This window comes from Eublepharis macularius, chromosome 2, assembly GCF_028583425.1.
Source record: "Eublepharis macularius isolate TG4126 chromosome 2, MPM_Emac_v1.0, whole genome shotgun sequence".
Lineage (NCBI taxonomy): Eukaryota > Metazoa > Chordata > Lepidosauria > Squamata > Eublepharidae > Eublepharis > Eublepharis macularius.
Window position 1 is genome coordinate 96,321,323 of NC_072791.1, and position 18,701 is coordinate 96,340,023.

General features: G+C 44.7%; 1 protein-coding gene across 1 annotated transcript in view; it reads right to left on the minus strand.

The window, feature by feature from the left end:
* Positions 1-18,701, minus strand: part of ANO1 (anoctamin 1) — a 207,384-nt gene that overhangs the window by 136,752 nt on the left and 51,931 nt on the right. The window lies entirely within an intron of this gene.

Sequence of the window (18,701 nt, forward strand, 5' to 3'; positions counted from 1 at the left end):
ACCTACTTCACAGGACTGTAATTAGAATAAGACAAAAGGAGGGGAAATTTGTACAATCTCTTAAACATTGCATTCTGTGAAACGATGGAAGTGTGTAAGTCTTCCTGGACTCTTCATTCCACAAAGTGGGAGCCACCACCAAGAAAGCATATGAACTGGCAGCTGCCACTCTTACCCATTTGGCATGGTGGCACTCTTTGGTTTTGCTTGGATTAGCAAAGTTGTCAGAGATGAGCATAGTGGGAGAAGCAATAGGTGACAATCAAAACTCTGAATCAAACTTGGTAACTGATTTGTAATCAATGGAGTGTCTGCAGAATTAATGAGACATGCATGTTTTGCCCAGATGCCCAGTAATAACTCGGCTGTGCCATTCTGCATGTATATCTATGTTTGAGTGACTTTTAGAAAAACTTGACAGTGAACACTGACAGTCACCTACATTTTCTTATCAGAAATCACTGAAACATGGGCACATGCATGGCACCACAATATGCTAACATATTCATGGTGGACTTTGAGCAACGCTTCCTCAGCTCCCATCCACTGGAACCACTACTATACTTAAGATTCCTGGATGACATCTTCATCATTTGGACCCATGGGAAGGAAGCCCTTGAGAGATTTCATCAGGACTTCAATAACTTTCACCCTACTATCAACCTAAGCCTGGACCACTCTACACAACAGGTACACTTCCTGGACACCACTGTACAACTACATAATGGACGAATAAATACCACCTTGTACTGGAAACCAACAGACCAATACTCATATCTACATGCCTCCAGCTACCACCCTAAACATACCACTCGGTCTATTGTCTACAGCCAAGCCTTACGTTACAACCGTATCTGCTCCAATGCTCTCGACCGAGACTCACACTTAAGAGATTTACAACAAGCATTTTTGAGACTACAGTACCCACCAAATGAAGTGAAGAAACAAATCAACAGGGCCAGACTAGTACCCAGAAACAGTCTGCTCCAGGACAAACCTAAAGGAACTAACAACAGAACACCACTGGTTGTCACCTATAGCTCCCAGCTCAAACCCATCCAACGTATCATCAGTGAGCTACAACCCATCCTGGAAAATGATACCTCTCTCTCAGAAGCCCTGGGTGGAAGACCTTTCCTTGCCTACAGACCGCCCCCCAACCTTAAACGACTTCTCACACACAATCATGAATCGGCCAGCAGAGTCACCAGCACAGGTACCAGGCCCTGCAACAGACCCAGATGCCAGCTCTGCCCCTTTATCTACCCAGGGAATACAATTACAGGACCCAATGGCATCAACTACACTGTCTCTGGCTCTTACAGCTGCTCATCCTCCAATCTGATATATGCCCTCATGTGCCAACAATGTCCTTCTGCTCTGTACATTGGACAAAACAGCCAACCTCTACGCAAAAGAATAAATGGACACAAATCTGACATTAGAAATGGAAACGTCCAAAAACCAGTGGGAGAACACTTCAATCTACCAGGACATTCCACCAAAGACTTAAAGGTCGCTGCAGTTCAACAGAAACCTTTCAAAAACAAAATCCAACGGGAGGCTGCTGAATTAGAATTCATATGCAAATTTGACTCTGTCAAGCTGGGACTGAATAGAGACTATGAATGGTTATCACATTATCACAGGTAACAGATTTCCTTTACAGCGGCGTGGTCTGGGGGAGCCCAGTGGCGCCTGGTGTGGGCTTTCGGGGACCACAGTTCTCTTTGTCAGATGCATCTGGCAGGGAGAGCTGTGGTTATCGAAGGCTTATACTACATAGGAATTAGATGCTTTTACTGCTGCAAACTAACACGGCAAACTGACTCCACACCAAAAGGAGATGTTTACGTTTACTAGCAAAGGAATGTTTTGGTTGCCTCCCCGCTAATTGCGTCCTGTCCCCTTCTGATATATGTCCCCTTCTCTCCCCTCTCCACCCTCCTCTTCTGTATTTGACCAGTTTGTATCATACATCTGATGAAGAGAACTTGATTCTCGAAAGCTTATGCTACAATAAAATTGGTTAGTCTTAAAGGTGCTACTGGACTCTTTTTGATTTTGCTACTACAGACTAACACGGCTAACTCCTCTGGATCTACTGAATACAGTTGGTTATGAATGGAGCACCAACAGCACAATCTGTCAGTAAATCAAGCAAATCAGAGTATGCACAGTAAATCAAAGATACATTGGCCGGGTCAAGAGAATGTCCCCAAAAACATAAATGTAACTAGTGCCTCAATGTGAGATTGCCTGGAAGCTCCTTATAAACTACAACTAAAAACACACAGCAGTGGAACTATTCTGACATTACAAAATACTTGCCACCTTTGGATACAAAAACAAAAGGAGATTGGCCCTGAGTTGTTCTTAAGCTGAAGAATTCACATTTTCCAATATTTGTACAACATGCTTTATAAAATTATAAGACAAAATTACATCTAAACAAAAAATTCTTATTTAGCAACATTTCACATAATGCTTTTACATAAAAAGCAATTGTTAAAATATTCTAATTTGCATTAATACAGTTCAATTTTTTTAAAAAACAACTAATTGGAATAAGTACAAAAAGTGGGCTGGAACTCTTTTCAAAAAGCCCAGTTCTATTGTATAATTTCAAACAATCCACCATCTGCCAGAGCGTACACCTGAGCTCACAGTGTCAGTTGTCTTGACAATATATGATATAAGCTCGAACAAACATACTACTGTAATGGGCAGGGAACCCAAAAATGCCCTCAAAATGATATAAAAGACAGGAAATGCAAAACTTTTAATAACTCCTGTCACAGCGTATAAAGCAACAGCCCAATTTCCAATGAATTCCAAAGAATACTAGGCTAATGTAATTAAAATATTAAAATAATTAAATGTAATTAAATAATGTAATTAAAATATTAAGATTTGTGCAATTAATAGATTACATAGCTACTGATCAGATACTGAGAAGTGAAATACTCATGAAAATTATGGTTAAGGACTCTGGTTTATTCTTATGAAGTATTCTTATTCCACGTTTTTCCTTCTTCTGTCAATTGCAATTATTTTTAATCTGAACTCTGTCAGTATTGCAATTATTTTAATATTAGTATTGCAATTATTTTTAATCTGTATTTATGTGTTTTAGTGAGACACCTACTATAAATCCAAGCAGTATTTTGGCTCAAATAGGTAGTTTTTGCTATAATGACAATTTCATTATAATTATAAATGTATTAACTGTGAACCACTTTGAGAATTACATCTATTTTTGGCTACCTTGGGAAAAACTATTATACTTATTTAGCCACCATGTTAACACATTCACAATGTTGAACAGTAATTGATAAAACTGCATGACATACTCTATAATGCTATCAGTTATTAGCATAGAGGATTGTCATTGACTTATTACCTTTTATATTTTTATAGACTCCACTAGGGTATCACTGGGTAACACAGATTGCAAAGTACTATTGTCAAGTTTATTTATTATTTGTTTACATTATGTATAGTCCATCTTTCTCACTGAGATTCAAGGCAGATTACACAATGTGAGTTAGTACAGTCAATTTCAAGGACATTTAAATAAACAATACAATAGGCTCTATAAATGCAAATCTGCAAGGATTTAAAACCAGTAGAAATCTAATACAAAGTTGGAGAAATGCTGAAATAGAGCATAAGCAATTCTAAGAATGAAACATTAAATAACATAAAACAACCTAGAAAACAGGGTTGCACTTACCTGTAACTGTTGTTCATCAACTGGTATTCTGTGCAGGCACACACAGGATCTGAGCATGCCCAGGCCAGCTATGGATGCTCCAGAGCATCCCAGAGCTCCCAGAAGTGCAAGACTCTTGCGTAGCCTTTTTGAGCTTCCCCCCCCCCCCTGAGATACGGCTATAAAAGGTAGGGCAAGTGGCTCCCTCCCTCAGTTCTCTAAACCGATGGAGTAGAACAAAGTTTAAAAAAAAGATCACAGGGCAGGGAAAAAGGGAGGAATGTGTGCCTGCACAGACGACCACTTGATGAACAACAGTTACAGCCCACATGGGAGACTGCCAAGCAAAATTACTCAGGAGATGGGCATGATACTCTTTAATGGAAGAGACTCTTCAGGAAGGCCTTGCCAACAGCTGTGTCCCTTCTGGAGTCTACCTCAATGGCATAACGCTTTAAAAGTGTGGATAACATAGACCAGGAGGCCACCTTACACAATTCCATTAGAGGGATGCCCAAGTTGAAGGTTGATGAGGTGGACTGAGCCCTTGTAGAGTGCACTCTTAGGTGCAAAAAGCATGGTTCTTTAGATTGTTTTTAACAATCCAAAATGAGCCAAACTAACCAATCCAGTGACTTTCAGGCCCTTTTGGGGCCCTTTATTTACTTATTTATTTTCATTTATTTATGTCATTTATAGTTCGCCTTTCTCACTAAGGCTCAAGGCAGATTACACAGTATGAGGTTAATACAATCAGTATCAAGTAAGTACATTTCAATACAATAACATAAGGTAAAACATATACAAGTTTAAAGACATAGCATTAGCAAGGATCTAAGACATAGTAGAAAATACTGAACCAAAACACAATCAGTTCTAGGACTAACATTAGACAACATGGAGCGCTGGTTGCACATAGGAGTACATATTTAAAGCAGCAGATGAGGCAAAAATGGTGATGAAGTCTATGATCCCCAACTCTTTAGTGAAGCATCTGAGAGTCAAGCTACAAGTGACTTTTTTCACGTGGAGAACACTTAATTGTTTTTGCAAGTTTTCTGGAAACTGAAGTCCAAGTGTCCTTCCCTGTTAGAATCGCTGCCTGAAGAGCCAGAGAAAGCCAGCGGCAGCAGCAACTTTTACAAATTGTTCCTCCAGTCACAAGCCTGCTGGACAAGAGGGCTCTCAATGATCAATGCAAAAAGAATCAAGTGTTCTCCATGTGAAAAAAGTCACATAGCTTGGCTCTGAGACCCCATCCCTACAATACAGCCCTCCCATTTGAGTAAAAAGCCTTTTTGAAAAGTTTGGTTTTGCATCATTTACGGAAAGCCAGGACAGTGGGGGCTTTTTAAACAAACCAAAAAGATTAAGGTACTTTTGGAAGGGAGCTGTCCTGTCCAAGTAGAAGCACAAAGCGCGTTTAATATTAAGGGTGTGCAAAAGTCTCTCTGTGTCAGTCATAGGTGTAAGGGGGAAATACTGGTAAGACAATGTCCTGATTTAAGTGAAAAGCAGAGACGACCTTTGGCAGAAAGGGGAGGCTCGGTCGGAGAACAACCTTATCTGCAAAGACCTTAATGAAGGGAGGGTCATATCTCAGGGCTTGCAATTTAGTCATCTTCCTAGCTGAGATTATGGTCATCAGAAAGGCTGTTTTAGGTATCGATACATTAAGGGAGTAGGTAGCTAGGGGCTCGAAAGGTTTATGCATGATTGAAGGAAGAACCAAGGAACCAAGGAGAAACTCCACAGGGGGATCAGCCTGGATGCTGGTGAATACAGGTTTGCTAGAGTTATTTATGAACGGTCTATAAAAGTTGGCAAAGCCAACTTTTTTGGGGCACTGCCCACCCGCTTACTGCCTGAATCTTGGTGGGGTCCATCATTAGCCCCTGATGAGAAATGCAGTACCCTAAAAAGTCCAGTTCCTCCTTGTGGAACTCACATTTTGACAGTTTCACCGGCAGCTTGTGCTTTAATAAGACGGTTAACACTTTCCTGACCAATTCCACGTGTTTTTTTTATCCGCTGTATAGATAAGCACGTCATCTAGGTAAACAACCACCCCCTTGTACAGGTATTCATGCAGTACCTCATTTATGAGGTTCATATACACACCTGGAACCCCTCTGAGGCCAAATGGCATGACCAGGTACTCGAATTGTCCCAATGGGGTGTTGAATGCGGTTTTCCATTTGTCCCCCCCCCTCGTATCCGCACCCGGAAGTAGGCATCTTTCAAGTCCAACTTCGAAAAGATTTTGCCCTGGGCCACCATGCTTAAGAGGTCTTGGATTAAGAGGAGCAGATACGCGTTGGACATGGATATCGCATTTATCCCCCTGAAATCTGTACATAGGCGCAGCCCCCCCTTTCTTTTTGACGAACAAGACTGGCGCTGTATGGGGGGAGCTGGCCGGGCGGATAAACCCGCGTCCCAATTTTTGTCAATGAATTTCCTCAGCTCCTGCCTTTCTGCTGGGCTCATGGAGTACAGTTTGCCTTTAGGCAGTTTTTCCTCGGGGACTATTCAATAGCACAGTCAGTGCTTTGGTGCAGGGGGAGTTTGTTGGCCTTCTTGTCATCAAATGCTAAGCAGAGGTCTCGATACTCGAGGGGGATGGACCCCTCCTCCTCCTTCATGAGCAAAACGACCTCCAGCGGGGAAGGGGCCCCCCTTCCCCATACTTTTGTCTAGGCATGCGCTGCTCATTTGTCCCCTTTAAATATGATCATCCCCATGGACCATTTAATGTAGGGGTCATGATCCCAGAGCCAGCAACTCCCCAATACTAAGGGGTATTTTGCTACATTGCTGACTATGTATGATCGGGATTCTCAGTGCTTTCCCATCCCTGTTGGGACTGGCTCGGTTTCATAGGGGGCGGGGCTCATGCTGGACCCGTCCATTTGCTCGAATACTATCGGGTCTTTTAGTCTGTGGGTGTCCAGGTCGAGCCCGTTTACTAAGGTGGGCGACATGATGTCGCGCGAGCATCCCAAGTCTTGCTTGCACTTGCACATGGGTTCCCCTTTTTGGGTTCACTAGTATCAGAAGCATGAGTAGTATGGCCCTCCTTTCCCTCACCTGGGGTGGGGTGGATTCCTTCATGACCTGCCGTTGGGGCTGTCTTACGGCATATTTGTCCTGTTTCCTGGCGGTAGGTACATTTCTTCCTCCTGGCCCAGGTTTTCTGCATCGGCGGGATGTCCGTCCGCATCCAAGCCGGTTTCTGGCCTTCCCCTCTTGGGGGTTAGTTTGCACTTGGTTTTTGGGGCTTGTGGGGCCGGTGGGGGTCGTTGGCCTTGTCTGGCGGATGTCCATTTGAGGGGGCATTGTGCAGTGAAATGCCCGACACGCCCACATTGCAGGCATAGCCCTTGCCTCCAGCGGGTGTCTCGCATCTCCTGGCTGGGTCCGGGGCCACCGGATGGGAGTGCTCGGCTGCGGCTATATACGGGGGAGCCTCCATGCCCACGTAAGCTGGTGTTGCTTTACCAATCTGACTAATCTGTTTTCGACCTCGCATGCCAATTGGACCCATCCCAGGAGGGTTGATGGGTCATCTTGCATCAGGGCCCGATCTAACAGGTCTGTATTTATGCCATTCCATAACTTCTTCATGATAGTCGGGGCACTTGGTGGCGAGTTGGCAGAACTCATTAGTGTAGTCCCTCACGGGCTGGGATCCCTGCCTGATGGCGCAGAGTTTGGTCCTGGCCCTCTCCCCTTCCATTGGGTCCTCATATTGGGCTCTTAAGGCACCGATGAATGCTTGTAAATCGTACAGCCTGGGGGCTCCCGTGTCATGAAGGGTCACATACCATTCTGCTGCCACTCCCCCCAGTCTGGACCCCAGATGGGTAACGCAGCATTGCTCGGATGCGAACAGGTGGCCCCATTTGTTGAAAAATTCCAGCGCTTGCACAATGAAGTATCCCAGTTTCCTAGGGTCCCCATCGAAGGTGGCTTCCAGTTTAATCAAGCCTAATGGCAGCTCCATTCCCCTTGCTCTCGTGTCCGGGTACCTCCCCGCCTGGTACGAGGGGTGTGTGGGTTGCCCCCATTCTGGCCTCAGGGGGGAGCATGATGGCCCGGTGGTCCCTCAGCCCGTGCGGCAGCGCCATCTCCCCCGGGGGAGTTGTGCTCCTCCGGGCGGCCCTCTTGGTGCTGGGGGTGGGGCTATGGGCTGTGCACTCCTGCATGCATCCCTTGGGATAGCGGGGCACTGCCCAGTCCCCCTTGCCATGGTGGGCACATTTTGGGGGGCTGCCCTCCGGTCACTTGGTGGCCCTGGGTAGGGGGCAGGGCCTGGTGGCGGGCTGGGTACTGGTCCTTGTCTGGGTCCCACTACTCCCCTTGCGCCAACTGCTGCCAACGCCGGTGGGTGTCAGTAGGTGTGGACGCCGCTCGTGGCTGGAGGGATGGCTATGAGAGGCAGCGGTGGCTCCTCTTCCTGGGGCGGCTGCAGGGGGAGTTCAGGATGGGTGGGCATTAGGTGCACTGCCTGCGCCAACTCTCCCCTCATAGCTGCCACCTGGGCCTCCAACACGGCGTACCGCGCTTCTTCGGCCTGGGCGGCCCTGCACTCCTCCTCCCCTCAGCCTGGCCCTCCCGCAGTTCAGAGGGCTTCGTGGCGGAGTTCTTCCTCCCAGTCGTATTGCATCTGCCACGCACGGTCCCACTCCTCCCGGGAGAAATCGGGTTCGGTTGGGGCTCCTGAGTCCTGCATCATACCTGCCCCGACAAGCGTCCCAGAGGCATTGTGATACTCTTGCCGGAGGAGTGAGACTCTTGGGACCCCTTGCTCCTGTACTCTGCGATCCCAGTGATTTGTACATCCAGCAGTACCAGTTGTGCTGCATCCAGGGGGGCCAGAGGGGGGTGCTCAGGAGCACCAGGCACCCCTCACCCTCCCTGGGTGGTGTGGGGTATAATCCAGGGTCCCCGATCTTGACAATCTCGTGGGGTGCTAGGGTGTGTTGGACGCTGCAAGCGCTGTCTACCCAGCCCTGTGTTAGGCCAGTCACTGCTAGCAGGTCATAGCGCATCATTTGGACTTGTCCATGAGGGCATCCAAAAAGTCCCCCCTCGCGGCTCTGCACCCTCGGTCAGCTCGGGCGCCCATTCCCACCACGGGAGCTCCTGCAGTGGTACCCGGCTTGGGCCGGTCAGGGGTTGGAAAGGGGGCTCCAGGCCTCTGGCGGCCAAGCTCTTGCATGGACTGGGCGCCTCCACGTAATGGCCCACCGCCTCGTCCCACCAGAATTCCTGTCCGCCACTGGCCATCACTGGGCCCTCCACTTCCATGGAGAGTTGGAACGTCTCCCAAGTGTAATCCACCCCAGCCACTCGCCCCGGCTGGGTCTCCGGTATAGCCGATAATTCCTGCCCTCATTACCGATTGGAGCTGTATGGGCCATGCTTTTTCAAAGGCCTTTCCCTTGGAAGAACTGTGGTAAGAGCAGTGAGTAAAGAAAAAACAAGATGCTTCTTGCTTGGTCTTAGACATATTTGCCAGCTTTTTTTCACACTGCATGAGTAGAAGCTGGTCTGGACCACACATCTTTGGTCATATCAAGCATCCCTTGCATGATCAAAAATGCCACCGGTCCAACTGTTTCTGAGTGCAAGTCCCTGAAGACTGGATCCAAAGAAGTTGGAGCAGAACAAGTCACCTCAATTTCTAAAGACTTCACCACCTGTACTAACTGCTCGGTGTACAAATGGATAACCTCACTTGGGCACACAGCAAAAACCTCAGTAAGAAATTCTGGTGGAGATGGTTTTGATGCAAAATCCGAGCCGATATCAGAGTCATCATCAGACTGTGTAGAGTAGTTCAACGTTGATTCTGGATCAACGTTGATTCTGAATCTGGAACTGTGACCTGCTTCCGGCCACAGTTTAGTAGGTTTAGTTTACCTCTTTGTTCCAAAAGAACCAAAACGTAAGGGTCTTCATTGTGGAAGAAGTAATGAGGGGGCGGGTACATTACCCAGCAAGCCTTCAAATCTGTAAACATAGTAATGGTAGGGAAAACCATGTGGAAAGTAATGGAATCAATGATGCTTATGATGTGCCAGTTCCAAGCAGTTGTCTTTTTTGGACCCGAAGAAGAGCGTTTCTTCCTCTTTTGTGACTTAGAGGTCGAAGTCTTATTGACATGTTTTGCCTTCAGCTTAGCCTTTTTAGCAGGCGCTCTGACTGGCAGCGAGGTGGAACCGACAAAGATGCATCTGGAACCAACTGGTCCTTCTTAGCCAAGTTAGGTGCCAAACAAGTTGGTGGAAGCAAGGATTCGTTTTCGTTTTCTCAGCCATGTCGGACGCTCCTCTCGCTGGCTCGAGAGGAAGCGGCCGAGCACCCTGTCCGGGCGGCTGATCTGCGAAGATTAGCCCCCAAAACTCCCAGTGAGGGAGGCTGGGTCCGGGACGCTGCGGGAAGAGCCCCCCGGAATCAATGCGGGGGGTTAATTGCCCGTTTGTCCCTACGGAGGCCGGCGGACATGCGCGGCGCCTCGAGTGCTGCCGGGCCATGAGAAACGGCAAAGAGCAGAACTAGGCGAGAGCCTACAAGCAAGCGAATTCCTTCTGTTATTACAAGCGCACGTGAAGGAGAGGTGAGATCTGAAGCTAAGAAGGCTCACTCTTCCCCTTTGCTGAGTTCCAAAATTTGGTTGGCGCCCCCCCCCCAAAATGGCAACAAAAAAACAAAGTCCTGCCCTTGGCAAGTCAGTTTCGGCTGCCTTAAAGGGAGAATCGCTGGAGGAAATAATACGGAGGGCGGTTGGTGAAGCTATAAAACCCTTTGTTGACAAGCTGAATGAAACAGATCAAAGGGTGGGCTTAATTGAGAGCGAAGTGAAAACCATCAAGGAAGCAGCGGGGGGGGGCAGAGAAGTCTGCTCGGGAAAGTGCGTCACTCGTGAAGGCTACGAATAAAGAGCTTAAACTGGTGGAGAATCAGTTGATCGGGCTACAAGTGGAACGAACACAGACAATTTTGCGCCTCCAGAATGTGAAAGAGGAGGAAAACGAGGATTTATGGGGTCTTGTCTCGGAACTATTGGCGACACCCGCGAGGGCAACTAAAGAAGAAGTAAAAAGCGCCATTTTGGAAGCCCGTCGGGCTACCTCAAAATATGCAATGAAGCGTCAGTTGCCGCGCGAGATCATCATCAATTTTTCATCTAAGAGGATCCGGGACACTATCCTATACAATTCATACAATGCGGATTTGGACTTCTTGGGCAACAAAATTAAGATATTGAAAGACGTCCCATTTCTAGTTCGGAAAAGACGTTTTAAGTATAAAAAGTTCGCAGCTCTTCTGAGAGAACGGGGAATAAAGTACAAATGGTTATTCCCGGAAGGAATCTGGTTCAGCCATAAAGATCAAGCCTTTAAGATATTATCAGAAGATCAACTAAGGGATTTTGAGGACAGGAACCCAGAATTCCAGTGCACCAAACAAGACGAAAAGGAGAAGTCTGAGGGGGAGGGGGAGGAAACGAGCACTGCGGCTGCAACTGCTCAGAGAGAACTGCGTCCGGGACCCAGGAGGGGAAGAAAAATTTAACTTGAAATTAAATTGTAACTTGCATTTAGTAAGGTCAACCACTCCATCAATATAATATAAAGCTTTAACTTTTGAATAATGGCAGTATGAAGGAAAAACAGAAATGTAGTGTTTAGTGTTTGTAGGGCGCCTTCCCCTTTTTTCCACCCCTCCCTCCCTTTTTTTTCCCTCTCTTTTTTCCCATCCCTTGTGTTATTGTAGTCTTTTGTAGTTACTGTTTTGTAGGGTATGTATGTATGTAGTAGTTGTATGTTAGATATTGAAAAATAAAAAAATTAAAAAAAAAAAGTTGGTGGAAGCAAGGAGACCCATTCTGGGCGCTGTGGTTCTTTATCTGCGACATCTGTAATTGGAGTCGGTGAAGCCCTTCAGGGCTAACTCCCAATGAACCACTTTAAGCCACAACACCTTTTCATGGCATGCTTTCAGAGTGAATTGCTTACAGACTGCACACCACAAGGTGTTATGGCCTTTGCCCAGACAGAGAATGCATTTTTGTGCCCATCCGATTGGGCCATCTTCATTCCACAATGGGAATACTTCTTGAAGAGGGCCTTCGACACAATGGAACCGAAGGCCCTAACTCGCATATAGAGTGATGGAATCAAGAAGCAGAGAGGACACATTGTTCTTCAGTGGCGGCAAAAGAAGTACTGAGAGAGGGAGCTGCTTGTCCCACCTTTTATAGTTTACACCTGGGGGGGGCTGGAAGTGTGAAAAAAGGCTAGGCGAGCATCTTGTGCCTCTAGGAGCTTTGGAGTGTTCACAGCTGGCCTGTGTTTGTGCAGATCCCAGAAGATCCCAGAAGACACAACGATTAACTACCTGACAGGATCTTACACAAAACAAGAGAGCAAACAATAGCAAATAGTAGTAAAGTCTATGGTCCCTATTCCTCTATTGATGCATCCCTTTGAGACCACTTCCTTACAGTACAGCCCTCCTATCTGAGTAAAAAAGCCACCTTGAATAATTCAGTTTTGTATCATTTGGGGAAAGCCAGGAGAGTGGGAGCTTTCCTGACCTCTTCAGGTAGGCTGTTCCATAACGTGGGGGCCACCACAGAGAACGCATATGTACAGGCAGCTGTCGATTTTGCTCATGTGCAAGGTGGCACCTGCTGAGGCCCTGTTCAGATTAGCAAAGCTGCTGTAGTGGAACATAGGGAGAGGAGTGGTCTTGTATATATGCTGGACCAAGGCCATAAAGAACTTTGTATGAGACAGCCAATACCTTGAATTGAGCCCGGTAACTGATAAGTAGCCAGTGGAGAGCCTGTGGAATGGGATTAATATTCATTCTTCTTCTAGTTCCCAAAAATAACCAAGCTGCAGTGTTCTGTATCAACTGGAGTCTTCAAGTTAGCTTAGAGGGGACAGAAATAAACAATAAATCACAGTAGTCAAGTCTCGATGTTACCATGGCATGGATGCAGGTGGCCAGATAAGGCCACGTCAAGGTAGGGGGCATCTTCCAGGCTAGACTGATGTTGTAGAAAATGTTTTTTACAGCTGAAGAAGTTTCTTCTTCCCCTCAGATTCTCTTATATGTTCTTTATAATATGTATTGAAAAAGCATCTTTTAAACCCTACTGAGCATTAAGTGCACAAAATAATGCCTTATATAGTCTCATCATCCTGGAACATTACATGAAGCGTGAGATGGTTATAGTAATCTTGAGCAATAGTTCTAACAAGGGGGTGTTTGAGAAGATCCATTCTAGAGTAGATGTGTACGGTTTGTTTTTCAAATGCTTTTTTCCCATGAAACACAAGTTAAGGACGACTGCCAGGCAAATCCAATTATTCTATAACATTAACTTAGCATCACTGTGATTACAGAAGACGGGGTATTTCCTGGTTTCTTTAGCAAGAACCGCCATTAAGGATTCCAGTTTCAGTGAATAATAGTTTTTCCTTTCAAAAAGCTGTCTTTTATGCTAGGAGGGCAGTGACAGAAAGAGAAAAATAATTAAAATCTACAATAACTTTAAGCCTTCACGACAGATCCTAGCTTTTGAACTCTGCACATCAAAGGGGGGGGGGGGAGACCTAACTCAAATTTGGCCAGGATGAAATGGTATGTCACAACGGTAACATTCTGTTTACTTTTTAAAGAGACAGATCAAGATGGTAGAGAAATCAGCATTGGTAATGAGACAGGAAGTCTAGGTCTCAATTCAATCCAAGTGGACATTGTCTTGAGCTTTGTTATCAGTTGCAATTCAGTTGCATTATCAATGCTGATTCCTCCACACCCACTACCCCTCTGCATACCACCCCACCCTATCCAATCACTCCTATTATCATTCACCAACTATTGTTATTTACCTGCTATTGTCATTCAGCATCTGAAATCACTCCATTCTCTAAGATATAAGGAAAGATGGACTCACGTTCCAGCTGTATCTGAAGAAGTGAGCTGTGACTCATGAAAGCTCATCCACTACCACAAATTTTGTTAGTCTTAAAGGTGCTACTGTACTCTTGCTCTTTTCTACGACTTTTTAAGGATATGCATTTTTCTTTCTATCAACTTTCTATCTATCTAAGCAACTATTGTGTAAACATTTGGCCTGGTCTCCGCCATCTTTAATAGTAATTTAACATGGCTACCTGTGATATAAAATCACAAGACCCCTGGACTAAAATGGCAGCTTGGATTGCAGCCAGGGGAATTCCAGCTAGCAGTTGCTGAGTCCTGCCCAGGAGATCAAGGCATGAATGGAATACAGCATGTAAATGTGGAGAGACTAGTGGTGATTCGTTTACAGGCTCCCCAGCCCCCTAAAGGAATTCAGTGCAGAGTCACGCCACTCAACACATTCCTTTCCCTCCTTCCATGATGAGATCGCCTGTCCATGATCGAGGAGCAAATCAATTAGTATTCATAAGTATTTTAATTCATTCCTGGGAAGGTACATTCCCCAGCTAAATTAATCAACTTAGTTCCGGTGGACTTCATTAACAAACTGCCCCTTTTGTGTAGTCCCAGGGGAGACTTTGCATTTTCTTTCACACACCCCAGCAGCTAGCAATCAAGGTAATCAAACCTTTTGTTACTCCCAGGAACTGACCGTTGGAGTCTTTGTTTCAGCGGCTAGGTGGGCTACCCCACCTCAGGGCACATTTTACCCTATAAAATAGGGACCCTTACCCCATTCAAATTGTGCAGTAAGCTTATTGGATCCGAAGTGCTGTTCCCTTGAGGTTAGTGCTGAAATTCCTTTTTTGCTCTGCATTTTAATGTTTTTCAAACTGAGAGCCAATTTGGTTTAGCACGGGACTCTAATCTGGAGAACCGGGTTTGATTCCCCACTCCTCCACTTGAAGCCAGCTGTGTGACCTTGGGTCAGTCACAACTTCTAGGAGTTCTCTCAGCCCCTCTCACCTCACAGGCTGTTTTGTTGTGGGGACAATAATAACATACTTTGTAAACCACTCTGAGTGGGCATTAAGTTGCCCTGAAGGGCGGTATATAAATTGAATATCAAAATTTTTATTGGATGGGTCAGTATACACAAATCATAATATTCAATATCAATATCCATCACATTATATCACTCCCACCCATTCCCCCCCTTTTCAGTTGACTTCCAACAGTTTTCCTTCCCTTCATCTACATTACATCACTATCTCCTATAATATTAATTTCTAATTAATTATAATATATAGTATAACATATCTTTATCTACCGTGTTTATAATAAATCTCTAATATTACTTTCAAGATTATAATATAAAATATGCTATATCATTCTTACTTACATACTATTCATATTTTCACCTCTAACTAATATAAAGTAAAGATCTCTTCTCCCCTCTTAACAACTATCCAAAGACCACATTTTGCCTTTCATGTCCCATTTTTTTTCCACATAATTCTTAAGTTTCTCCCAACTCATAGCATATTCCATGGTATCTTGTTCTTTCAACTTCCTTGTTAGCTTGTCCATTTCTGTCATATTTAGTAATTTCAAAATCCAATCTTCCACTGATGGTATCTCTTGAGTCTTCCACAACTGTGAATAGGACATCCTAGCCGCAGTAATCATATAGAACACCATTGTTCTATCCATTCTATCAAATTCTTCTAGGTTCATACTTAATAATAACAATTCTGGGTTCTTAATCACATTTTTCTGTAAGATATCTGACATAACCTCTACAATTTCCTCCCAGAATTGTTTAGCTTTTTCACAAGTCCACCACATATGATAAAAAGAACCTTCATGTTTCTTACACTTCCAACACTTATCTGACATTTGACTATTACTATTTGCTAACTTTTTTGGCGTTAAATACCATCTATACATCATTTTATACACATTTTCTCTTATAGTGGTACATGTTGAAATTTTTATAGTATTTTTCCACAGTCTTTCCCAAGCTTCCATCGGTATATCTTTATTACAATTTATTGCCCATTTCACCATCTGTACTTTAACTATCTCATCTTCTGTAAACCATTTTAACAAAATTTTATATACTTTAGATATCATCTTTTCCCCCTCTTGAAGTAAACATTCTTCTAATTCCGAGTTCTTAGCCCTAAATCCTACCTTTCTACGATCTGTATCATATAAGTCTTTTATTTGTCTATATTGAAACCAACCATACTGAAACAGCAGTTCTTCAGGGTGGTATATAAATTGAATGTTGTTGTTGTTGTTCATGATTCTGCTATTAGTTTTACTGTCATTTTCATATTCTTAATAGTATTTCGGGGATATCAGTTGGCTGTTATTTAAGTGCAGGGAGGGTTTAGAGAAAGTGATAGTTATTTTATACTTTGTTGTTTATTATTTTGAAATTTTATTCTTACACCATCACAGTGTACCTTACCAATAAAGAATGTAGGATACAAAAATTTTAAATTAACCAATAAACTAGTAACAATACTTCTAGAATATGTATAGTATGAGAATTAGAACTGCTAGTTCAAGGTTAGTGCACTGTTTCCACTACAGTTTTTAGAAAACAGGTAAAATGAGATGGAGACAGACTGGAAAGTTATCAGATGTCATCCTGTGCATCATTTCTTTCAAGGTATGCCAAACTGTTGGTGAGACCATGATAATATAGCACTTCATATCCTCTGAGACATAACCTGCAAAGCACAGAACCCCATTCTAAGCTGAACAGAAGATATGAGGCAAATCTACAAATACATGGCAAAGTTGCATTAACTTATATTGCAGGTCTTTTCCTAAATCACATATTGGGCTTTCTGGGGGCCTAGGGGGGCAAATTTGCTGGGGACCTACTCCTAACTGTCCTCTAATAACCTCAACATTTTCAGGGTCATACTCCTGACTGTCCTCTAAAGGGTCCCCAAGTTTCATGAAGATTGGACCCCGGATGGCCATTGTGGTTTCATGAAGATATGCCCCCCCAAAGGTGCCCCTAGCCACCTCCAATCTCCATTATTCCCTATGGGGGAAACTAGGGGAAATATCTAGGGGAGCTATCTAGGGGACTGGGATGGCATTTTGCAAACAAAACCCACTAAATTTGCTGGGGATCTACTCCTAACTGACCTCTAAAGACTCCCCAAGTTTCAGGCAGATTGGACTATGGGGGCCCCCAGCCATCCCTTTTGTTTTTATTGTAGGGAAAAAATGACTCCCACTGCAGAAACACATGGATCAAGGCTGCCATGGCCACAGCCACACTCTCAATTACAATCTATACACCAGACGGCCCAAAAGAACCAAAATAAAGCCCCTCCCTCCAAAAACTGAGCACCCCCTGAGCCAGCTGACCAGCAACTCTCCATTAGTTTCTATTGTGGGGAAAAATTATTTCCACTGCAGAAACATATGGAGCATGCCACCCCAAGCCCCCTGGATAGTTCCCCTAGTTGTACCCATAGGGAATAATAAAGATTGGAGGTGGCTAGGGGACTGCCACAAACCCATGTCCAACTCAGGCTTAGGCTGACCTTCCCCTACCCTGAGGTAAAACTTCTCCTCTTTAAGCCTATGAAGCTGAATACTGAGCTGGGAAGCCTCTGGTAGCATGGTTGATGTTAAGCTTTAACTTTCCTTCTTGTTCCACCCTTAAGGATTATTAAAAATGGTTACCCAGCCAAGTCTTAGTAGGGAACAGATCAGGGGTTTGCGCTTCCCTTTAGCAGAAACTGGCACACAAGGCTTGGGGAGGTTCAAAAGGTAACAGAAGGTTTATTTACAGTAGGTTAAAGTCAAAAGGCAGGTAGGCAGATGTTTGAACTTAAGTAACAGAAAGGTTTTTATACAGCAACTTCACTGGTTTAACACTAGGTTGCTGGCTTCTTTCAGCGGTTGACCCTGCTTCACAAATGCTCTACTTTCAAAGCGCAGACACAGCATGACTTCCCCTCCTCTCCAGACTTAAGGGTGCTCCACTCAGAGCCAAGCTACAAGTGACGCCTTACACAGGTTGGACACTTGTCAGCTTCCCTCAAGTTTTGATGGGAAATGTAGGCGTCCTGGTTTTACAGCTTGGCTCTCCATTACAGCTGCAAGACCAGGATGCCTACATTTCCCATCAAAACTTGAGGGAAGCTGACAAGTGTCCAACCTGTGTCAGGCGTCACTTGTAGCTTGGCTCTGAGACAAACCCTTACTAGATACTGGGCAGGTGTTATAGTTATGAGCTATAACCCTGTTCCTGGCACTGAAGGGGAGACTCCTTTCTACCCACTTCGTTGGCCCACTATAATTCTCAGATCTCTCAAGTCTAAGCAGGAGTTAGTGCTGGTTTTTCCCACTTTACTCCGAGGACTAACTGTACTTCACAAACATTATTTCCTCTCACAGAGGATTCTCTGGCTGACCCTCTCTGGTCAAAAGCCAGACTCCCAACTCCCTTCCACTCTCTTGTTTACTCTCCAACTCTGACAGCTTCTCCAACATTCCATCCCCAATTGCCATTTCAGGCTAACCACATTGGGGGGGGGGGGGAAGGAAACATGTCAATCATAAGACTAACCAATTTTATTATAGCATAAGCTTTCGAGAATCAAGTTCTCTTCATCAGATGTTTTGATCAGGCATCTGATGAAGAGAACTTGATTCTCGAAAGCTTATGCTATAATAAAATTGGTTAGTCTTAAAGGTGCTACTGGACTCTTTTTGATTTTGCTACTACAGACTAACACGGCTAACTCCTCAGGATCTATGTCAATCATACTTTCACTTCTGGAAATCTCAGCATCTGAAGCTGAGTCCGTCACAGGCACCTTCTTTGGGGGCGCATACAATCTTCATGGAACTTGGGGAGTCTTTAGAGGACGGTCAAGGGTATGTCCCTTGTAAATTTAATAGATTTCTTTTGCAAAATGCCACCTCCACCCCCCTGGATAGCCCCCATAGTTTCCCCCATACAGAATAATGGAGATTATAAGTGGCTGGGGGTACC